Raw genomic sequence first — 25,118 nt, forward strand, 5'->3', positions numbered from 1 at the left:
AGTGATGGCCTGGTTCTCCTTCCTTGTCCTGCCCCTGGTCTCTGTGCTCCAGGAGCCATGCACAGCCCTGGCAGTAATTGCGGCCTCGGAGCAGGGAGCGGCAGGCAGCTGCATGCCATGGGGGAGCTGTCTGGCAAGAGACCTCCTCCTGCTTCACTCAGACGTGTCAGGACAGCAGCTTGAAATGCTTTGTGGAAGTACAAAGTGAAATGAAAAGCTTCCCCTCCAGAGGTTGCAGGAGAGTTGTTTCCAGAAGGTGATACCAGGAATTACTCCAGTGCTGTTCAAAAGTTCAAGGGACACAGGCATGCTCCGTTTCTATATTCTGGAGGTCCACATCATGAAATGAAGGAAAAATAATATCTCAGTAGGTCTTCTAGCACACTGAAAGTCAACAAGGAAGTTAGGGATGCCAAGTTGAAGAAGGAAGTGGGATTTTCTTATTCCTGAAGGTTTTCTCAAAAATCCTATTGTTGTATTGTAAAGGTGAATGAAAGGCTGTAAAGCACTGAAAGAATTCACAAGATAACATTTTTAACATAGACAGTAATTGTTCCAATAGAGATTGAGTTACCCATGAGCTGAACATCTCCAGAGACAGCCACAGAATTGTTGAATTCTCCTTTCTTTCCTTCACATAAGAAAGACACCAAAGTCAAGAGTATCTCATTAAAAAAAAAAAAAAAAAAAAAAAAAAAAAGCAGAAGTTAGCATCTGTTCATCTGTTGTAGAAACAGAAAATGGAAAATGTGAGTTCCATATTCTTATATAGCAGTGGCTTTCTTGTTAGAGTGTAAAGTTCTTATTTTACTCTTTTTCAATCTAGTCTTTATTTAAAAAATACTATTAGCTAATTACCAGGATACACGTTTCTTTTTTTGCCTTCTTCTTTTAAATTGAAAATAAAGCTATTGTGTATTTCCCTGGTATTTTCCCTTTTACTCCTTCTGAGCTGAGAGGTAGGAAGTAATTTCCATCCTTGGGTTCAGAAAGCAATGTGTAGCATCTTCTCAGGGTATGAAATTACTGGATGGAAAAGTAGATGTTTACATTCTCAAATGAAAGGGGACATTTTCAATGATATTCATAAATTCAGCCCTGATTAAAATTACTGAGATTATGTTTAATGTTTATTAAATGAGTGTAGAGTTATTTAAAAGTGTAATTCTTTTGCAAATCTCTGTTACAAAACATACCTGCTGATTTAAAGGCATCTTGCTGAAGGTTTGCATTTCTAAACCTCATATGAATTTGAGTCATGACTAGTGGGATGTCAGATGAATGAAAATTTTTGCTTATGTTGATGACTGGCAAGAGACAGCATTCTATCTACATATTTTAGGACTAATAAGAAGTTGTGTATTTTCTTTCAGCCAGCTCTTTGAAAAATCTGTGGATAAGAAGAGCTTTTCACAGCATTCAAAATAGTGCTGTATAAAAATGTAGTCAGCATCCTCTTTTGGAGGCAATACATGAGATTATAAAGAAAATGAAAAGGTTAATTTAAAATGGGAAAGCAGGTTCATAGCATATAAAGGAAGCTATGAAACAGGTTAGATGCTTTCTCTAGAAGGAGGAAAAGTATTGTACTTTCAGCCTCATTTATGTATTCTTCATATACCACAAAACATTGCTGTCATGTCTGCTTTCTTTTGAGGTTTGGACATATTTAGTCATAACAGCAGTTGTGGCTTGCTTGAGAATCTCGCTGAGAATCTGTCTACTGAGACTTTTACTTCTTTGTCTCATTAACCCCAGGACAATCCATTGTAGCATAAACTGTCAGTTCAGTTTTGGTAATGTATTTGCAGTTTCTCACTTGGAGGAGAAATTATTGTATCACCATTTTGACTGTAGTGATTTAGGGATCTGTTTGATGTTGTAAAGCCAGGAAAAAATCCCAGAGGCATATTGAACACAGAGAGATGTTCACACATACATACCAAATCCGGGAATCTGTATCAGTAGGTCTCACCCATGTAAATGAAGAGATGTGTATTGTTCTAGTCCAGTTTCCAGCTCTGAGACACACCATGAAAGTTCCTTTTCCCATCTCCTGTGTAGCTTTGTGAATACTCTCTTACTTCCCAACTCTGAAGTGATTGCTTCAGGATGCTTTATCCAGAGAGATCTCACTCTTATTTCCTCTACTTTGGCCTTTTTATGTGTAAAAAAAAGAAGCAGCTAAACACTACACACTCAAGACTGTGTGTATGTGGAGAGACAGAAGGAACAGCTTCTTCTCACTTTACTTAAATACCCTTTACACTTTAGAAATTGCAAGGGCTCAAAAAAGTTTTAGAAGGATGAATTTCATCCACATAAATCTCTAGCAGTTCAGGAGTTAAATTCTGTGCTTTTCCCAGAGAGTAGAATTTCCTCCTCCCTCATGTCTAATTGAAGGGTACATATCTACGATCTCCTTCGAACAGATTTTGCATTTGCTGCGCCCAATGTAATATGTCAGATTAAAGTCTAATTGATATTAATTGTCAGTTTGACAGGTATTTACGTAATACACCTGTGATTTGTCCATGCTGCAACATCAAAGAACAATGTAGTCCATTGTCAATCTTGTAAATTTTTTTTTCCCTTCTTGACGACCAGATTATTGTTCAACAGTAAATATGAAGTATGTTTCAGGAGGTTTACATTGGCATGTTTCCTCCTCAGTTGTGATTTGACTAACAATAGAACAAACCTATGCTGATTTTGTAATCTCAATTCCAAAATGATCAGGAATCACTTTGAAGCGCATGTTTTCTGATAAGCAAGTTCCAAATTCTCACCATCCTACTATGAAACGGTCCTCTTACATTTTGCAGCATGTGGGTTCTGACTCATCTTTGCATTGTGCTCTTCAGTGTTATCTTGATGTAAGCCCCATTGACTTAATTGCACTGGCATAAAGATGGAATGGGGAAACGGTGAACCACGCCCAGTAACATGTCCATGGTGAAAATATGGGAGTTGTTCTTTTGTCTTCAAGGTGGTTTTGCCAGAATGGGGTGTCTCTTCTAGACAGACTCTTTGCTATTTTTAGCAACTTGCAAGAAACCTGAAGTGTATCCTCCAAGTCATACCACAGTGCAAAAAGCAGATATGCATCAGAAGGCTGTAACTAGAAATGGGAAATTACAAATAGGGACTTGATGTCTTTGATAAGGCAGAGCATGGTGCTTCAATCAAAGATATCATTGAATATAATTCTGACATTATGTTTACTTTTAGCCAATGTGCAGCATATGCAGTGCCCAGTTACCTAAGGAAGAGACGAGGAAGAGAGAAGATAAGTCAGGATGGTAACTCAGGGCCACACTGAAATACAATGGAGGAAATGGAAAAATAAATGTTATTTACACATCAAAGTGCTAGGGGAAGCTACAGTCCCTGTACTACAAAGGACATGAGATCTTGAGGCATCAGAAAGATTTGGGTTGTCATATAGTTGAAACAAGGACTGCAGCATTAATTCAGACAGAAAGTGCAGCAGAGAACATGAGTTTCCCTTACCAACCCTGGCATCTCTGAGGGCTGCTTGGGCTGGTTGTTTTCTCTGAGACATGTAACATGATTCTCCAAACCCCAAGTTATGTCTAGCAGGCAGGATTTAACTTTTAACTGGCATGATTTCAGTTATATCAACAAAAGATCTCGGTCTCCAGCCACAAACAAACAACTCTAAATTAACTGGCCTGAATAATTGAATAAGGGGTTGTTTGTTTGTTTACTTCAATTACTGTTTGTGGTAGCAGTGGGTGGAAATGAAATCTTGCCACTGCTGTCTAACATCTATGAGATTTGGAACTTTGTTCCTCTCTGAACCTTTGTATTGCATGCAATTCTTCATATTTTTCCACCACTCACATCTCCCTTTATTTTTCATTCCTGAGAGTCTAATATATTATACTGGGTGTTGTAGTATTCTTGATCCAAGAATGCTATTGCCTTTTCAAATCTGTGAAAACAGGTGGGGTTTAGGGTTGGGTTTTTTTGTTTTGTTTTTTTTTTTTTTTTTTCCTGGTTCTTCCTTTATCTTTTTATTCTTTTTCCTGGTTTTGCATCCTCTATTTATCTCTGAATGATTTTTCCAGGCAATGTCTTTTCATTTTATCATATTCCAGTCTCCTGAACACTGTATAACATAACAGTCATAGTTCTGTTTCTTAATGTGTCCTTTGTTAAAAGTCCCCTGCTTTTCTCAATGCACTACATTGTATGTACAGTTGTAACTACAACTGCCTGTTATTTTAAATGCCATTATAACCATTCAAAAACTATTTTATAAAACATCATAAAAACCTGGCTTTTCTTCAGTTTATCTTGCCTTGCAATTCTTCCAGGGTTTGCTGTTTGTTACCATGGTATCAGCATCAAGTATTTGTTCTTTTGCTTTGCTCTCTTGCTTTTCATAATCTAGTAATTCCTTTGCTTTCTTTGAATTCTTAATTCCTGCAGTATTTCAGTGAGGACTCCAGCCTACTCTGCTCCATGCTCCTGTGCCTGTTTTACACCACAAGTTCAATATGCCCTTCCCTATTCTGCTTGTTGTTGAACTGATGGAAGCACAGTCTTTCCACCTGCTTCCTCATGCTCAAGTAATATATGCAGCCCTAGTTTACATAGGTAACAACTCATCTCAGAGCCTCTGTTCCACTTTCCATTTTTAATTTGGTTTCTGTGACCCAGTATTTATCCCATGCTCAGCCATCACCTCACAGCTCTGGGTTTTTCTAGTGTTCAGTACTGGTGCTGAGGTTGTATTTTGGATGCTGTTTCATTGGTTTAATTCAGGAATCTGTAAGTGTTTCTACCCAAAGTCCTGAAGGAATTAGGGAGCCTGCAAAATACCTGTCCAGGTGATGTCTCTGGGTCAGAGATGCTCTCTGATACTGCCTCATCCAAGGCTCGTGCTGTGTGTTTAACACCTGGCACTACATGTGTGCCTGTGTATCTGAGGAGGCAGAAACAGACTGTTGAACACTGTTTCATCGACTCTTGTGGGCTGAAAGTGTGAATAAGCTGTGTTTAATATGGTTGTCTAGGCTGTTTACATTGGCTTTTTGAACCACAGCCAAGTTAAATTTCTGAGGAGGCTGCTGTTGCTTTCTAAAGATGTAACCCTCTATCTTTGTTCATCAGCTCAAAGTTATTTACCAATCATTATCTGTGTTTGGCAGAAGAACAGCAAATAAATCAGGTGCTTTGTGTTTTACATGGTCTTGGTAAATGTGTATTAAAATACAACATCCTTTTATTTGAACAATATTCATAAGAGAGAATATTAATTATTATTAATGTTAGAGTATTACTGTTTTGCTCTATGCCTTAGGAGATGACAGTCTCTGTGGTAGCATTAATTAATGTGTAGCTTGGCTGTGTAGGCAGAAAGCAAACAATCCCCCAGCAGGTTATTCAACATTAGCATGCAGCTTTCCATCTCGTACAGTACTTTCAAAGCAATTCTCATCCACTGCACTGCAACCTTCTACTAACCTTATGTTAACAAATTTATAGCTTGGAAATTATTCTGCTGACATCAATGGTGTTACACCATGCAAAACCTGTTTAAAATTAGGTCCAAGGTATTTCAGTTTTAATTTTTAAAATGTATTCTAGATAATATTCACATGCTTCAGTAATTCATGGCTTGGGATTATTTTTCTGTTTCTCGTTCAAAATTAAGGTTTTGTAAAGATTTTTAGTCTGGTTTCCTCTTCTTTTTGTACTTAAGTTGGTCCCTTAGGCAAAATCATTGATTTCCTGTCTTCCCTTTGCAATATTATGAACCAACAAACAGTTGTCTGCCAGTTCATTCTTGAATATAGATTCTTTTTTAACGCAAGCAGAGTATGCAGGAATCTCCTGCTTTACAAAACATAAACTGCCTGTCTATCTGTCTGTGTGCACAGAGAAACAAAAATGCACTAGAAAATACACTAGAAAAACATTTAAAAAGTAGAAACCACACATGAGTTAAAGGAACCTTATTAAGGTACAAAGTCAAACATCTTGAAGCTTGGTAATGCAAGCATTACAAGATCTTAGTTTTTTCAGGAATTACCTGCTTGCTTAGTCTAGCCAACACTCAGAGCATGTGAGATGTTTCATGGATGTTGGACTGCCCAGAAATTTAAGCTATCCACCCTTAGCAGATCTGGGCACATATTATGTGCTGGGGACATACAAACTGCCACATTTTTGGTTTTTTTCAAGGCACATGAGTTGGCCAATCCGGAGTGAACTTTCACCAGAATGGCAGAACACATCCATGGCAAAGGTGAAAAAACCTGCTTGTTTTGAGTCACAGTTATAAAATAGTAGGATTAGAGCTTTTTAAATTGTCCACAGTTTTCTTTTGGAAGTAGCTGAGACACAATGAGGAAATAACACCCAGGAGAGACACCCAGGGGCCAGGGATAAAGCCTCCAGGTCCCACTCTTCCTCCATTCCACCCAGGCTCATACAAAAAGGGGCTGGGGGCAAGAGGGACCTCTCCATCATGCAAAGTTGCAGGATACAGCTTTTCAGCACTGTCCTGAGATGAAAAGGGAGGTGCAGATGGACAGAAATGGTCCAGGGCTGCTGGAACACCACTGGGAAGCCTTTATTAAAGGCTCGATAAGGCCCTTGCAGCTCAGTAATGGGAGAAAGCTGAGCCCACCAGCAGCCCAAAACAAGCAAGCATTTTTATTGTGAGACATTACATTTTTTTGGTAATATTCTCGGTGACAGAGTGGTTGGGACCATCCTTATTGGTCTCCTATCAACTATTCCTGCTTAGAAGGAAGCTTTTGTTGGATAGTTCTGGCGAGCCAGTGGCCTAAAGTCATGTCAGGAGCATGTGTTCCCTGGGAGGAGAGCCTCCTGGAAAGGAGTGAGCTTGTCTAAAATTCCCCCAAACCCCACAATGGTTCTGTGTCAGCCAGGCAGCTGAGCCCAGCTAGCCTTGGGAACACGGGAGCCAGGAGGAGGAAGTGGATGGGAGCTTAGGGGGACAGCTGAGGGCTCAGATAGCAACTGCTCATGTAAATCCAACCTACAGGGGTTGTGTGTGTTGCTGGTGTGAAGATACATTTTTAGAAAATGTTTAAGTAGCACCAGAGGCAGTGGTATGACCTGTAGATGACTTCTCCATTTGTAACTATGGAATGTAGAAGAAAGGGAGGGAAAAAAAACCCAAAAAAAAGCCGTACAAGAGGCACCTCTATGACTAATTCATCTCTTCTGTAGAGAAAATTCCATTCCTTACTATTAAAGGGGAATTTCCTAATTTGGCTTATTTTAAAAAAGTTATTTCCAAGCTTGACATGACATTGATATCTCCTTCCCTGGGTTTCAGATTGCTCTGGGTACTTAAGTACACTGAATTTTTACTGAAAATCCTTCAAAATGAACTCATTTTTCAGCTTCTAGAGCAACAAACCTTGAGCCTATGATAAGTAGTAATTTACCTGTTGGTCAGGTGTTACCAATAACAATATTCATCTCTTTTCAGTTTCTGTATGTTACTCTTGCTTTATAGCTGTAGAGAATCACAATTGCACCGTAATTTCTTTTCACAGAAAACTGACTTTAATACATCAATTTGCACTTATATATGATAATAGGATGACCACTGTACTCTCCTGATTGTTTTCAAAAGCCAAAAAGAACCTGATATGAGAAGTTTTAACTCCTACACTGGGCCCTTATAAGCTCACACATTTCTTTGTAGTCACTTTTTGTGAAATACAGCCACAGGACAGTCCTTAAAAGTCATAGCTGTATTTTGCATAATGTGATTATATGTCATGCCTTCAGTGGGGAAAAAAAATTCTCAGTTTTTATTAAAACAGGCAAATCAAAACAACCCAAAGTCAAGGCAGAAGGAGCATAGCATCATTCATAGCATCATAGCATCATTCTGCTCACAAACCAGTATCATGATTTTTGAAGGTTTGGGTTTGGCAGCTGTTCATCTTTGTATGTAGCCTGCAAATGTCTATTCTGATTTTTCAGGTTTTCATGCATTGCAGGGAAGGTAGCCTGAACTTGTCCCACCCACTGATGGATACTGCACAAGCATATTTCAGTATCCACCTTGATTTAGAGGGATTAGTTTGAACAAGTCCTAATGAATCTCCCAAGATAATATCCCCTGAGGAAGGCAGGAAACCCTTTAAAATAAGAATGTAATGATGACTTTGCAACATTACACATAGCAAATTTATTTTCATGGGTAATAGAAGCATGAACAGGGGAAATGGTTTTGCCTTCATACTACTAGGATTCCTGCACCTTGGTTCCTCCATGACATCAACAGCAGAGCTCCTGCCTGAAGAAGAAAATAGAAAATACAGAATGCTTACATTTTTCCAGTGAAAATACTTTCTCCCCCAAAAGACCACTTTGGTCTTCATATTATAAAATGTAGACAGTTTTTTTATAGTTTGAGGATAACCACATCTTAAACAGCTGTTGCCTCTCACCTGTGCTGCAGCTCTGTTTCTGCAGTGAATTAAGCACTCTCTTCACAGACTGCACATCAATTGCAATTTTTTAAGTGCTTTGGGATCCTTTGGGTTGAAAAGTATGATATAAATTTAAGATACGAAATCGTTAAGAAGAATAAGAGCATTACCAGATGCTGATGCTCATGTTATAGCCATGCTGTTAACAGCAAGTTGGGCGATACACTTTGTAGCAGGTATCACATCACAAAACCCTTTTCATTAACTGCACATTGAAAGTCATGAGGATGCTTAGCCCCAGCTAATCCCACTGTACAGCAGTCCAGAACCTACCTGGTGTTATAGCTAGGAATTTTCTTCTAACATCTCATTGTATTGGCATTTTTAGCATGCTAACATCCCTCTGCTAATATCCCACTGTCCTTCACATAAATAGTTCTTTCCTTTGATGGTGCTGTAGCATCTTTTCCCAAGTGATGGTATAGCACATAGTTGTTTCACCTCTCAAATTTTACTATGGTTGACTAAAGAAACTAAATTTGTCTTTGTGTTGTTATGCTTCCATACCCCTTGACAGCTTTACTTTTTTATCTGCCCCAAGTCCAGTTTGTTTTCTTTGAATAACACTACCAAGAGTAGTTTTTGAATACTAAACAGGATTTGAAATAAAAGACACAATCAATTAGTGTCTCATATTCTAGCAGTTATACTCCCCTACTTTTGCTGAAAATAGCTCGTCCTACACATACTAAGATTATGTTTGCCTTCATGGTTGCATCACACTCCTGATTCACAGTCACCTCTGGTGAACTCATACCTCCAGGTTCTTTACATCAGTTGTTTCAGAATACAGTGAGCTTTTTGTTTTCAGTCTCTAAGTGAATTATCTCAAGTTTTTTTCCTCTTGACTCTCAAATCTTCCATGGTGGCAGACTTCAAGCTGATGCTTTCTAACCTGAGCCTGCCCTGTACTGATGTTTCTCAAATTAAAATCATCACCAACCTTCTTCAGCTTGTCTGTAATATTTTTGGACTCAACAGAAAGTGCCTGTAATGAGTTGTTGGGCTGATAGTGACAAACCAAACCAACAACTTCATGCCAGCCACAGATTTTACCTTTTCTGACCTGTTGCTATCCCTTTATATATTCCCCTGCTGTACCTCATCTTCTCCAGCTTAGATGTTGCTGCAGTTACTAGAAGGATATATCATAGAATCATAGAATAGTTTAGGTTGCAAATTACCTCTAAGATCACTGAGTCAAGGCACTAAATTTGACTGGTGACAAACATCACTGCCATGGTGACCACTAAACTCTATGCCAAAGTGCCCTGTCTAGTCGTTTTTTGAATACTTCCAGAGATGATCCCACTACTGGGATGACCCCCACTGGGTAACCCCACTACTTCCATGGGTATCTTGTTGCAATGCCTGACCACTTCTTGAATGAAGACACTTTTCCTGATATCTGATCTAAACCTCCCTTTGGTGCAACTTGAGGCCATTTTGTCTCACCCTGTCACTTACTGCCAGGGAGAAGAGACCAAGCTCCACTTTGCTACACCCTCCTTTTAGGTAATTGTGGAGAGCAGTAAGGTCATCCCTGAGCTTTCTTTTCTTCCAGCCTTAACACCCCAGCTCCCTCAGGTACTTCTCATCAGACTCGTGCTGCAGACTTTTCACCAGCTCTGTTGCTTGTCTCTGGACCTGCTCCAGCACCTCAATGTCCCTCTTGCTGTGAGGGGCCCAGAGCTGGACACAGGATTCAAGGTGCAGCCTCACCAGTACTGGGAACAGGGAGACAATCCCTGCCCTGCTCCTGCTGGCCACACTATAGCTGATACAGGCCAGGATGGCATCTGGGAAAGAAGGTCCCCTGGGCACACACTGGATCATGTTCAGTGGCTGTCAATCAGCACTCCCAGGTCATTTTCCCCTGGCCACTCTTGCCTCAGCCTGTCACACTGCATTGGGTTGTTGTGATCCAAGGGCAGGACTCGGCACTTACTGAACCTCATGGACTTGGCCTTGGCCCATCAGTCCAGCCTGTCTGTATCCCCCTGCAGTCTTCTTACCCTCCAGTAGATAAGCACCCCCACCCAAGCTGGTGTCACCTGCAAACTGGCTGAGGGTGCACTCAATCCCCTCATCCAGATAATTGATAAAGATGTTAAACAGGTCTGGCCCAAAACACTGACCCTGGGGAACACCATTTGCAGCTAGCTGCCAGCTGGATTTAACTCCACACTCTGGGCTCAGCCATCCAGTCACATTTTTACCCAGCATCCATCAACTCCATGATTAGCCAAATTAGCCTGTATTGTTCCCTGTCATGCCACAGCTAAATCACTCTTTACATGTAGGGTACGGAGGCTTCCATATTGTGCTTTAAGCTATAAGGCAGAAATACCTTTTGTAATGACAGGGCATGGCTAAATCAACATTCGTTTAGAAAGTTTGAAGTAAATAGCAGACAACTTTTTTCTCTTCTTTTTTTCCTCTCTGAATTCATAGTCAGGGTCACTGGGCTTGTTCTATCTCATCTGATCCCAAAAAAAAAAAGAAACAGAGACTCTTTCTGCAAGGCAAACAATTTGTGCAAGTCTTCTTTTAATGTTTAGTTTAAGTTTTGTCATTTAAATGGGCACTTTACTTATTTGCAAAATAGGACCCTGCTTTAATTTGAAACACAAAAGAACTCTACATTATATTCTTGATTGTTTTCTGCATTTGTAGTATGTAAAATTGTGCACCAGGTTATTTTTTACCCTTACCTGCATTTCCTTCCTGCAGTGGAATTTGTTTAACAAAAGTCAAATGCTGCTGCTTCTAAGAGTAGCCAAGGAGAGACTCAGGTAAATTAGTTCTTAAATAAGCTTCTCCATAATTATTTAAATAACAGTAGTTGTTGGTTGGACTGGGTTTTTATGTTAGTCTTGGAGGGATTTTTTGATGTCTGAATTTTTTTTACATGCATATTGTTTTATTAGATTTCAAAATAGTAAAATAATATAGTAAGAGTAGCAATCTTTTTATTGCCTTTTTGTGCTTTCTGTTTCAGTGCTCTGAAGCATGTTCTCTGTAAGCATGGAACCATCACATTTTGCTAATGTGCTGCTATTTCTTCTTCTTTGCACTTCTAGTAGCAGATCGACTGTGGTTTGTAACACTAGTATCATCTAGACAGCACAAAGCATCTGTTTTAAAATTAGTCTTGTCACTCCTAGATATTTCTTTAATTTTTTCCAATTCTGGGTCACAGGTTTGGTCTTGCAGAATTTTGCCTAATTCTATACTTCTGCTAAAATTAGCAGGAATCTGCTCAACTTCAAGTGTGTTTTTCTGTGTCAGGGCCACAGCCCCTTGAACCTATTGAGGTGAATATCTCTGTTCTGCTGGTTAATCTCCCGTAGTTTTACCAACATTTGCATTACCAAGCCACTGATTTAGCACTCCACAGAAGGCAATACAGCTGAGTCAAGCATAATGCTACTTTTATTCTTATCCTTACAGTTATAAGCATGTTCCCCCTTTATTCAGCATAGCTAAGCTTTGTTGGCCATATGCTATACAATATGCTATGGCTCATGTGCTGCTACATAAAAACTTTTGATAGGATTATCTGAATTATCCTCAATGTGAAATAGACCAAACTTCATTAAAAATAAATCTGATATGCCAGAGTAAAGATGCTCATATATTATGGGAGATCTTAGGTGATATATCTGCAAGGGCTTCGGTTTGTGAAGTGCTGGGGAGAAATTATTTTTAATAGAGGGTGAATTCAGTTTGAGTTTTTTTCATTTGTTTTGTTTTTTAACTCCAGCTTTCAGTATTCAGGAACAATGGTGTGAAGCAAACACAAATCTATTGTATTTTTAAAAGCTATTTTAGTCCTGTTTCCAACTCCTCTTGTGCTGACATTCTACAAACTGATTTTCTAAAAGGACTGTCACCATCAATTTTGCTTTTTTAAAGGACTTTAATTCTTTCAGCATGTTCATATGGTTTTATAAAGCCCCAGATACATGGCAAATCCCCTTGGTGTTGTAAGACAAGATTGCTGTTAAAAAATGTTTAGGCTTAGTCAGCTTCTTCTCACTACTGAAGTCATGAGGGACTCTGGGAAATGGTGTTTATACTAAGCTTAAATTGATAGGGCAAGTTTAATGCAATCAGGTCAAAGGTACAACTGCTTAGCCAGTCTCATCAACCACTCGGGTTTCAGCATCAGTTTATAAGAAAAGGCCTGTAATGATAACATCTGGCTGCGAGCGCATGGGCTGCATTCTCCATGCAGTGATTGAATGTAATTTAATGGTGGGGAGGAGCAAACTGAAGGGCAGCTCCATTCCTGAATTATGATCCCCAAGAGATAAGGTACAACTGCCAGACTTTGATCACTGCTGTTATCAATTCACTTGATGAAGAGCCTTTCTCCAATATAACCTGGACGGAGATGTCTTCCTTGGAGGAAGGAGCGCAGTCCATTGAGCAGGCTCAGGATGGGGGATGTCAAGTCCAGGACAGAACTTGGTGGTTTCCAAGTGCATACATGTGTGGCTGATTGCTGGCCAGGCGTTACTTTGAGCGAGTGCTGAGTGACCCAGGACAGCGCTGAGGAAATGTGCCAGACAGAATAACGGATTGGGCTGCCCTGCTAACGTGAGAAAGCATCATGCTCAATTACATATTTCCTGCCTTGCACTATCCGAGCTGGTGTGTGGCAATTTAAATATTCAAGATCACTGCCAGGCAGACCCCAGAATGTATACTCATTAGGAGAACATAGATACCCAAGACATCCTGAGGGATTTTAATCACAGGCAAGTCTGGTTTGCTGATGATAATTCAGACCCTAAGAGGGGCTTTTTCATACAGAATGTGTCTGGGTTTGCTGGCCAAATAGGGTAGTCAACAAATAGGTATTACTACTCTCTCCCTAATCCGTACTATATTTAAAATTTCCTATCATATAATTTACATTTCTTTTGTGAAAAAGTTTTTTATAGTTTGCTTCACCCTGGCTGGAATTCTGTTAAATGTCTGTACCCAATGGAAGAATTTGGGAAATTTCAGTCAAAATAATTTCCAATCATCATTACAGAAAAATAAATGTAAATGGCTTGTTGCCAATTGACAGTGGTAACATTCTCTTTGAGGCAGGGACTTTAAAAGGCATGATGCTGTGATTTGTATGTCACTGACATACTTCTTTTTTTCCTGTGAAAATCACTGCATGTTATGAGATTTAGGAAAAAAAAAACAAACAGAATTTACACACACTTAGCAAAAAGTCTTTAATTTTTCCAGGTAAAATGTCAGAGTATTTAATTCATATTCAACATATTCAGTCTTCTGATGGCTGCTAAATGGAATTGGTTATTTCCGAGAATCATCAAGCATGCTTCCTCCATCCTCCGTCCTACTATCAAGTTGAATTGAATAAATCTGAGCCAACACATGGCATTTTTTGTGGTTAGAGGAACCACTTGGTACAGAAGATCAACATTGTCTCTCTCCCCAAGTTTGCTTACACTGTATTGCTTACACTGAGGCAACACAGACCTCAAAGCCTGCAAGGTTAGTGATTATCTGACCTAACTGTTTTAAGCAAAGGTCCCATTAAATTTCCTTGGGTTGCAAACAAAACAGGGAAGCGGGTTCTCGGTTACATCTGTCATCCAAAAAAGGAGTATAGTCTCCTTTGTCTCAAGGAGCACGTGTGGGTGGGCTGTTTGTGACTGACAACATTAAGATCCATAACAGCCAATGTGGGACCCAAATGTTGAATATACCCAGCCTTGTTTCAGCCTATAAGTCTTTGTAATCACATATGGCACAAGCTTTACTCTAGATGGGAGCATGCATTTTTTCCATTTTCTCTGCACATGCACATGGACTGTTCCCATAAGGATGTTCCTTATGATGTGTTTACATTGAGTTTGCTGATACTCAGGTGGGGATGCCTGTCATTCATGTCAAATGAATATAGGACCATTCTTGGCAGTCAGCAAATCTCTGTGTTTATCTGACTTTATTTAGGTAAGAAAATTCAACATACAGCTTAGGTTGGTAAGATTTGCCACTCCTTTTGAGGAACCAAAACCCAGGGAGATCATTTAACTTGCCACAGATCAGTGGCAGGACAGACCATGAGATCTGCTCTCTAATCACGAGAAAGCATAGTCCTGCTCCTCGGCCAAGGCACACCCTATTGTAAGATCAGTTCTTGCACATGATAAAGGGTAGCATTTTGCTCTTTTGTCCTGATAAGTATATCTTACTGTGGGTGATTATAAATCAGGCAGTAAACCACTTTCTAATGGCACAGAAAACAGTTAGCCAAAGTGTGACTCACAATTCTTCCACAGCTTTGAGTTGTCTCAGTAGGTTTCAGTGCTCAGCTTAGCACGTGTAATGTGTCTTCTCATATAGATGGGATGAGGCCCTACTTAAAGTGGTAATGATTATATACACCATACTTCTAAATGTATAAACTGCCTTTGAACAGACTGTAAAAGCTAAAATACCAACTGCTAAACCGATGAATCATACTTTGTAAGGGAGTGTTTTTATATATAATATATAAGATCCAACTGTATATGTATAGGCAGAGTGAATACTTACACATCACGTGTGTAAGATATAACTGATCCTGATGAACATGACTGAAGTAAATTATGTTAATGCTCCAGTTAGAACTATTTCTACATTAATTTCAAAATGTTTTTGTTATAGTGTAGATTCAATGTCAGGAAGATGAAGGAATCTGGGCTTTTAACTGCAACCTCCACATTGCAGTGTGACTCTATGGGGATGTTGAAAATTAAACATTTGGTTTAAGCATTAAACACTTAAATTTTCTTTTTAAGTCCTAGGTCTGTGTAAAAGCAGATTGGGAAATGGTTTACAGTACTTCCTATTGGGGGCTTCGATACAGACAATGTCAGAAATGACATCACTTTTCTGCTAGTTACTTTTATTACTTTTCAAGAAAAAGTCTTTAAAATGCCAGCGTGCAATTTTCCTAGTGATAAGTGATAACCTTTATGAAAGGTCTGTTTCTTTTAAGAGAAAGATGCTTTCAGCCCACCTCCAAGTTAGTGGATTTTATCAAGGAAAGTCATCATTCGTCCCCAAGTCTTGCCAGCCCTGAAAGGTGTGGAAGGATTAATCACTAGAGGCAGTTGTTGTGTTCTTGGCTACCCTTCTCCCTATTCAGTTTGTCATGAATGGTCTTGCAATGGGTCTCACAGTGAACAGACCTATCTGCTGGAAGGGTGGTCTAACCCTTGGTGTCACCTCCAAGTAAGGAGACCTTTTCATTCTTTTATTCCATGATCCAAGTATCTCTTCCCAGGTAAGGGACTGAGTAGAGAAGGCATCTTTGTGCTCCCTCCTCCACCACTGGCATTAGAATCTATCTAGAAGGCTCTGCACTTCAGGGAGTACTTAGCACACACTCCACAAAGGTGATGGGCCAGAAAACAGAGTGGGAGGAGAAGTCCTGATGGACAAGTGTGAACAAAAACCCTTCAGAGAAATGGGGAAGGGAAGAAACAGCAAAGTCTGAAAACACCAGTAGGACAAATGGAACGTATTTTAAAGAAAGGTGTATGAGGGAGAGAAGTAGATAAATGGAGGTGATTTAGAGGGGAATATGGCAAGTGGAAAAGAAGAGTTCAATGAAGGAAGCAGAAACAGCCAAGGAGAAATGAAGAGAGATCATGGCTTCTTAAAAGGGAAGATGCATGCCAAGCTTAGGGAGGGTATAAGGAACATTTTTAAGAGTACTTGTGTCACTGAAGCAGAAAGTTGTATTAATAAAAAAAATTGCACTTTCCATCGGTGACAGCTGGAATGCTGTCATTATATCAACTTTATATAGCAAATTGAGGAATGCAATAATTGTGAACAAAATGGAGTTTTGAGAACAAGTTTGAATATGTGACGGACAAACTAAACAATTTGACAGACAATTTGTTTAGGTTTCATGTCATGTTTACAGGAGACTCTGCCTTCCATTGGGTAGAGCAACCAGTATCCCCATCTACGACTGCCTATGTAGCAATATCTGCAAGGGTAGGTTAATCCAGCTTTATGTTCCCTCAGCCTGAGCTGGGCATGTTGACTAACCCAATTGTAACACACAGTTCTTTCCTCCTCAGAGTGGCATGAGTTCTGTGAGAGGTTCAGGGTTGCTTTATCTCCTTGTGTCAGGTCCTTCTGTGGTCTCCAGGCTCTTGGAAAGTACCCCTATTGCTTAAGTACACTGAAACCTATAATCTCAGATAATCTGCTATAGTGTTTCTGTGCATAAATTATATGGGAAATAAACAAAAGCATGTGGGTTTCGTACAGGCTAATTCTTATTTTTAAATATAATGTAATTTGCTATTGGCAAATTAATCTCATTTATCCTAGTTTCATTTATTTAAACGATGTGAGTAGAGTTATTCATGTGCAAAGGAGTTGGCAAATGCTGCCAAATCCACTAATAAATCTGGCTGCTGAACATAGCATTTGGAAATGGAGTTATTTGCCATTCTCATTTTGTTCTATGCTAATTTCCACAAAAACCCACTATGATTTTAGAGAAAATTATGGCTTCTCCTGGAGAAAAAGCATAAAGAAATTATTAATTTGCCAATATTGTACAAGAACTAGCAGAAAACTGGAAACAGTCCCACTGACCTGTTGCAAAGTGTATTTAAAATCCAATTCTGTGTATTGTATTCATCTTCTCATTTTTAGATCTTTCAGTTAGAAGTTATTGACAGTAACTCCAGCTCCAGCTTTTTTGTGCATCCATGCATGTGTCTACAATAACTATATAAATCTTTACCATACTTAAGAATTCTGGGTTAGGGGATCCCACATGCTTGAAGTGGCTGCAGCATTTTAATTGATCTCTGTAGAATATCACAGTGGTATTATCTTCATAAGAGAGCTGTGAGCTGCCCTGGCAGCCTGCCAGGAGCCCAAGGGCTGTCTCACATTTACATGAAATGGACCATATTGCCACCCTTGGCATCAACACAAAGGCTGTGTGTCCTACAGACCGTGCAGGTCCCAACACGCAATGAAGCCACCTCACTGCAGGCAGACACAGCAGGAACTTTGTATTTTCTGCAGCCAAGGTACCTGTGTGCCTACCGGGGTGACAGCGAGCAGCATTCCAGCTGTACCACTTGTATGCTAAGCAAGCAGTTAAAAAAAAAAAAACAAGAGTGCAGCCAGTATAATTATCTTTCATCTCACCTGAGTTCAAAAGCAGGGTTTTCCCACTGCCACTCTGTTTTCTTAGCCATCTGCTCCAGAACCACTTTGGCTGTTGGTGGTTTCTATGGAAAATTAAAGGGGGAATGACTGTCACAGCTTCCTTATGACATCTAGGGATTCTTTTATATGCCAAGTCATTCATATCTTTTGCAATTTAAAAGCATGATGACATCATATACATAATAGCCATATAGGACTCCCTGCATGTTTGCAAATAAATATTAGAATTCATGACAATCTTTTTTTCTCATGCCAAAGATTATTCAGGTCCATTTTTTCCAAGAACTTTTCCTGTAAATAGAAATGTCTTTGCCTCTATCTATTAATTGCTAATAGAGGCCACAGATACCTGCATGTTGCAAGCTTTTATTTATTAATTATTTACAAATTACAATAGAAGAAGCATAAAAATAATTATTATGGGAAATTATTTTCTATCAACTCTATAAATTTGCAACTGAAATGTTAACATTTCAGCTCTGCCCGGGGACTCCTTGTAGGAATCATATTGAGCTATTACAGCTTCAGATCAATAACATATCTTTTCTTACTTAAACATTTACTGTATAAAGGTTTTCTAGTTATCTCTTCTCATCTTGATGTTGTGGCTTTTTGCAGTACTGATACTCTATAAAGTATCTGTATTTCACACATTCCAAAAACTTTGTATCACTTTGGCACACACTTCATTAGCTAGCCAAGAAGTGTGGCAATTCCAAGAAGCCAGGCAATTCTTTTTCATTACATATGAAGCTGATGTTAAGTAAACATGAAAAGTGAAACAGAAGTATGTTAAAACATGCTTGTATCATTTTATTGCTTTGATTATATCTCTGTGCATTACTGTATCCTCACTTGACGCTGATACAGGGTGTATTTCTTCTTTCACTTGTAAATGTACATGTAGTCTGCTGAGCTGAAGATCTACTGGCTTGTGAGTTGGTGTTTTTTAAGGCTAAAAAAAGTTACATAAATTTAAACATATTTAGGACATCAAAAAGGCAGTTTTTTCCATGAAGTGACTCTCTATATAATTTTGCTTCAGTTTTAGGGAAGGAAGTTACTGCCTCCATTCACTGCTAACACTTGTGAATTTCTATATTGTGTAAGATCAGTGTACAATATCCCTGAAATACCTAAAAATGCACTAAGCTTTGTACTTGAAATTAAGCCAACGTCCTGACCTGATAAACTCATGGTGTTCAGCTCTGGTTCTGTGGAGCACTATGTCAGACCTACGTGGCTGCATAAAGGTGACACTGCAAAATCCACAAATCCTGTAGGCGTTGACTTTGGACAAAAATACCAACTTGCACCTCTTGGAAGTCTAGTGATGTCAGCATAACAAGGCTAGCTCGCCACATTCCTGAAAGCCATTTTTGATTTAAAAATCACACTTAAACAGACATCCCAGTGTTTGCTTTTATTAGGTGTGCTTATGCTGTTTGGTGAAGCATTATTCCCTGTCCATGACTGGTTGCATCATGGCTTGCTGTATCCAATAACAGAGATATTCACCGTCCTGGGGCCTTCATGCCGCGTGCCTTTCAAAGTGTGCAGCAGTGGACACCCACAATGAAGCAGGTGTTTACTTCCCTGCTCATATGCAATATTCCGCTTGCAGAGTGAGTGATGTCAGTAATGATTTTGGCAAACATAAGGTGTGGTCAGAGTTGTCTTTGCAGAAGAATGGGAAACACAATCCTCAGTTACTAGCAGGTGAAATACAACCCTCTCAATCAAGGGGATCAACTGCATATCTCTTTAAAATTTGACATAATTTAAACTCTTGCATCTCCTGTTTCTGATTACAGTGCTATTCTGAGTGTTTGGATTTCAACACAGTAAGGTGGCTGCAGATGAAAGGGAATAATTTCCTTTTTACATCTCATGAAACAGTGGTCCCATGGATGTACTTCAGCCTAGTAGAAAACAGGCCAAATTTATCTGAAACAACCCAAGATAAAATACAGCCAGTTGGCATCCCATGTCTCACCTTTTCTAGCACATTATGTTTTAAAGCAAATAGGCCAAATTCCTTCCCAGCATAGCTTCATAGAAACCCATGACTTTCATTCAACAGATAGCCAAATATAAACACTGTTATAGAAAAGGTTCACTTGGAATCAAACATGGAAAACTTTTGAGTTAGAATGATACCTGAAAATATTTGCTCAGTGAGATGAAGACATTGAAATTCTTGGGTAGATTCACCTTAGAGTTTGTATTAGCTTTTGTGCCAACTTTGTGGTGGATCAGAGCCATGGATACCCACAGGATCAAGCAATGCAGGAGAACAGTGACCAAAGTCCACTTTGCTTCAGCAAGTTGTCATAAGATGGCTCTCAAAATAGGATATGCTCTCTGGGAAGATGAAATTACTGTGAAGTGAACAATGACCTAATGTATTGCCTTTCCTTCAGGAGATGGCACCCTTTTGAACATTCATGAAACTCAGGTGGGAATTAAACTTGCTGAAATCAAAGTCCTGTCTCTACTAGCTTCCATCTGCTAATAATTCCTCTCTTAAAATAGGTTTCTTTAAAGGTCTAAAGTTTCTTTTTTCCAGTTCATATTTAAATGATGCAATGACAGGAGACACCCTAGGGTGTTACCACACTTCAAGAGGTGACTTCAAGGCCAGCAACACTCCCTGCATGCAACACTATCTTGCAATATTTTCTCATACCATTGTTCTTTGTTGCTTAAATATTTGGAAAGATATGTCAGGCTTTGTTATTGCCCTTCAGCTTTTTAAAGAGCACAGAAGACAGATCTTTAGTGGAATAGTTCAGCACTTGACAGTGACTTAAAAATTCTTCACCCAAGATTTGTCCAGACCAAAGCATTTAGCAGGATATACCAAATACCTTTCACACTTCTAGTGATTTGTTACATTTATATACCATTTATTTTGATTCATTGTTGCTTCAAACTGCATTTTAGGAAGAGCAACAAGACTGAACTCATGGAAAGAGATCCTAATTTTTAGACCAATATAAACCACTAGGAGATCTGTTAAATGCAGAACTGCCAAAAATCAAAATCAGATTTCTATGGTTCTTGGCAGAGGGGAAGCTCCTTGAGTTTGGTTCCCATTAGTGATTTAGCACTTCTAGTATTTTTGTTGCTTCTGCTGCTTCATTCAGCTAATTGCCAGGATCTTGAAGAATTTTATTCCATGGAGACAGATGCTGTATTATTTTTCCAAGCACTGTTAACTCAATAGGAGTTATTGCTATGCAATATTATAATAGCATTTGTAGAAATATGATATGTGTTTATTACTCAGTTAAAACTATGTCTGTGGCCAGGCTATGTCAAAATGATACTGTGATTCTTCAATTGCCAATGAAAAAGTAACCATAATGCTCCAATTTGTGTGACCATTGTTCCCACACTCAGACACTCACAGGTCCTACTTATTAAATGCTACTTTCTCTTTGGCTGCCAGCAAGGAAAGTAGAAATACCTCCTTACATTAGTGTCCGTTTTAGACACCTACTTGGCAGAAATATTTCTTATCTCCATTTGCAGGTGTTTTTAAGCATTGCCCATCATGATGGTCAAGGAAGGACAGGAATGGTCTCTGTGACAGCCAAAGCACACTTTCAGGTCCAGGCCTCAAGACAAGTGTAGCAAGTTGTAAAAATGTGACTCTTGAACATCATGAATAAGAGCAAATGGGTTATGAGGCAGAGTAGCAGCAGCCATATGTTCATTGCCTTTGACTTTAGAATGTCTGGCAGAGATGTGTCAAATGTCTCATTCAGCTCTTCACTGCTGTGCAAACATCTGTGCTGAAATTTAACTTTCCCTCATATAGAATTTAAAGAGAAAATAGCATTTTCTTAAAAGAGGACTCAAATCTCAGTGATCTGGCTTAAAATGGAATTTAAGGTTCAAAGTAACCCCCAAGTCATGTGGCAGATGGATCCAGTTAGGCTCAATTAAAATATGAGAACATCGGGCTGGTTTGGCAGAGAGATATTGTGGAAGGGGTGGGGACAGAGCCTTCAAGGAGAAAGTGTACTAGTAAACCCTAGTGCAGAATCTTGCAAAATTGAAATGTATGTCTTTTTACTGAAATTAAACTATAATGAAAGATATATTTTGAATGTTGTACTAAGAGGTGCAGGATGGACTTTCCCCAGCTGCAAGCGGTACCAGATAACACCCTGACTTTAAAAACCAAAATATGCAAATTTCTTTCCCTTTTCTTGGGCTTCATCAGGGTGTATGCAAACTTACTGTATCAGCAACTGAAAACATAAGAAGATAAATGGAGGCTAGTTCATTAAAAGCACTGTAGAAAAAGCATCAAATTACACTTTGATTCTTACAAAAGGAATTTCTCCTTATAAAGCAGAAGATTCTGTCTTCCCACATGTGAGGATACTGCTTACATACTGTAGAGAAAAACTGGAAAAAAAGAAATTAACAACCATATAGAAGAAAAAAAAGGTGGCTATTTTTTTTCTTTTTTTTATTCTTCAGATAGCTGGTGCTTGCAGTAACAGAAGCATCTAAAACCATGTGCTTCCAATGTATTTCTTTCTTTTCTACAATGATTTTGTAGATATAGGCCTGTTTTTCAGAGGTCTTATATTTTTACAATGAAGTTTTTAAGTAGAAATAATTCCTAACTTAAAGTAGCAGTTCTGCAGAATGAAATAGCAGACCCTTAGATAACTTGAATACTGTAGAAACAGTGACAACACTTGCATGCATCTGGCTTACTTTCTGTGGGTACAGGCAAGACATTCATTGCTTCTTTTAAACTCCAAGTTTATAATTATACCCCTTAGCTTAAATTTGGTAATTATTATTTAAAAAAAAAAAAAAAAAAAGAGAGTGAAAGAAGATGTATTGCTTTCCATTCTGCAACTCAGGCCCCACTTCATCCCTGCCAGTGCATTCGTTTCCACTCCATTAGTACTTTATTACATGCAGTATGATCTACGTCTTGAAGGGGAATTGTTTGCACACAAACAAGCAGGTGTTAAAGCTCTTTTCATCATCTTAATGACACCTAAGCATCTCTAGGGACTTCAGTGAGGACACCTACTTCTCAACAGAGAGACAGCTCATCTATTTTCTAAGTGTACTCCCTATTCTGCCCATTTTGTCCCTACAGATATAGAGCAGAGCACTTTCCTCCATCACTTAATCTTTGTTTCTCTTAATCCATTCTGTTCCCCAATATCTAGGGTAAGATAGCAAAGTAAAATGATAAGGTCAGTCCCTTCACCTCTGTTTCTTTCTACCCAGCACATGTAGCTCAGTGATTTGGCAGACACAGGGGCACTGCTAGCTTTGCTGACAGATATCTGCCACTCAGAGACCCCTTAGGATCCAGCAGGATCTCTACAGGAAGCATTGCAAAAGGAAAATGCATTTGGGTGACTGGGCAAAAGACAATGGGAGGGTTTGGTGCCTAGTTCAGGGTGTATGGGTTCATCTCATGGAGGGACAGCTTGGATTCCTCATCAGTTGGATAAAAACAAGATTATAGATGCAGGATAAGGATAAGTGTCTACAGCCACTTGAAGGAAGACTGAGATTTCAGGTGAAGGGGTGCTCAGAGCAATGTAATTTCAGTGGAGGAGGTCTGGACTGTAAAATAGAAGCTTAAGGGACTCATGGTCCATTTAGAAAGTAGGAGCTTGATAAGGTCTGTTGAGCTGGCAAAAATGTGCTCCTTCTCAATTCCCCTACCCCAGGCTGGTACACTTACAATTTTCCAAAACAATTGTTGTTTACACTGAAGTTTTCCACGTTTTGTCTTTCTCCAAAACCAGATTTCATTGTCAGGTTTTAGCAGAAGGCCTGCTGTTGCTGCCTGGGTGGGCACATGTAGGGAAGAAGGATATATTTAAAACATCTGAATTTTATCACGGAAAAAAAAAAAAAAAAAAGAAAAAAAAAAAAAAGACTGAAGTCTGGTACTTGGAATGAATGAAATTATTTGCTAATACCAAGCACAGATGAGCTTTTGCAGGGCGGTATGAGATATATATATTGCTTTAACTCATTTGGTTAAGGTCAAGAATGAAGTGACTCAATGTTCTGGCTTGTTACAGACATGCTATTCCTACATGGAGAACTGATTTGAATATTGAGCTGTGGTTCAATGTTGTTGATTTCAACATGTGATGGATCAACCCCACAATTTCAGAGCAACCTCAGTTTTCCAGAGAACTTGCAAGCCCTCCTGGCAGAGTTGTGCAAGACCAGAGGGTTAGTTTGTTTTGTTTTGTTTAATGGAGTTGTAACCTTGCCAGGCAAGAGACAGATGACTGAACATCAGTAAGGATAACTTTTTGTTCCATTTTTACACTCTGCTGAGATCACAACAATCTCCAAGAGCAAATATTTAAGTTTTTGCAAAAATTGGTTTTGGTAACACGTCTCTTTGGAGTGTTTGCTTACAATGCAGCTCACATTTCTACTACATACTCTTGGGTAAACCAGAAATTTTATTTCTGGCTTGCTCTGCAACCTTAGAATAGTAGTTTCATCTTTTTTTCTGCCTCTAAGGGAGCAAGAATTAAAAATTATCTGACAACAAATACTGTGTAAAGATAAAAAATTACTGTTCTTATTATAGAAATATGGAACTAGGTGAGTTCTACAAATACTGGCTTCATTACTATCATTACTATTATTGAATTAGTAGTTGTGGGAAAGGTCTATAATGTAAGAGGAAAGAGCTGAAAGGAATAGTTTGTTAGACTGAAAAGGAAGAAAAAAGTGTTAGACAATTAAAAATCCTCCTTGTAGTCTAGTTCAAGAAGAATATTCAATAAAATTATATTGGTAGTAATAAAGTGATCTTCCTGGTAGCAAAATTTGAGATATTCCTGCTATCATTCATCCTTATTCTTACTATCTACTACCATGTAAGTAGCAAACTACTAAGTTTCATGAGTCAGTTTGTACCCAAAGCAAACATCAGCATCTTTCTTGAAAGCATTCCAGATGTAACCAGGGTCGTAAAACAAAGCAGAAGGTTGATGGTTTTACTGTGATGCACGTTGCAATCAAGTAGTTATCTGATGGATCATCTACTTTTTATGATCCATGATGAGAAATATAGCTGTCATGTGAGGAATAGATTTCTCATTGTAAAACTTACCTCTGTAATTTCAGCACCTGAATAAGTGCTGCCTCAGGTGTTGATTGTGCTAGTAAACACTGTCTGAAGAGTGATTTCCCCATCTGTTTCTCCTCCTTCCAACTAAATGCACAGTTTGGCAACAAGTGTGTTTCTGCAGTTCCCTCTCGTTCAGCAGCTACTGCTATTAAAGATCTCCTGTGAGGAGGTTCCTGTCGGGTAGCTGCTGATGCAGGAGTTCACCTAGGGAAAGAAAAGCCTTG

The 25,118-nt window shown here is 39.0% G+C and overlaps 1 protein-coding gene across 7 annotated transcripts in view; it reads left to right on the top strand.

Moving 5' to 3' along the window:
• GMDS (GDP-mannose 4,6-dehydratase) overlaps positions 1–25,118 on the top strand; it is a 405,646-nt gene that overhangs the window by 362,491 nt on the left and 18,037 nt on the right. Inside the window, exon 10 of one of the 7 annotated variants that reach the window (XR_014953312.1) lies at positions 1–25,118. This exon is cut by the window's right edge and continues 16,708 nt beyond it. The exons of the other annotated variants lie outside the window; for them this stretch is intronic. The gene's annotated coding sequence lies outside the window, so the exon portion shown is untranslated. 7 annotated transcript variants of the gene reach the window in all.

This window comes from Lonchura striata, chromosome 2 (genome assembly GCF_050655825.1).
Source record: "Lonchura striata isolate lonStrDom1 chromosome 2, ASM5065582v1, whole genome shotgun sequence".
NCBI lineage: Eukaryota > Metazoa > Chordata > Aves > Passeriformes > Estrildidae > Lonchura > Lonchura striata.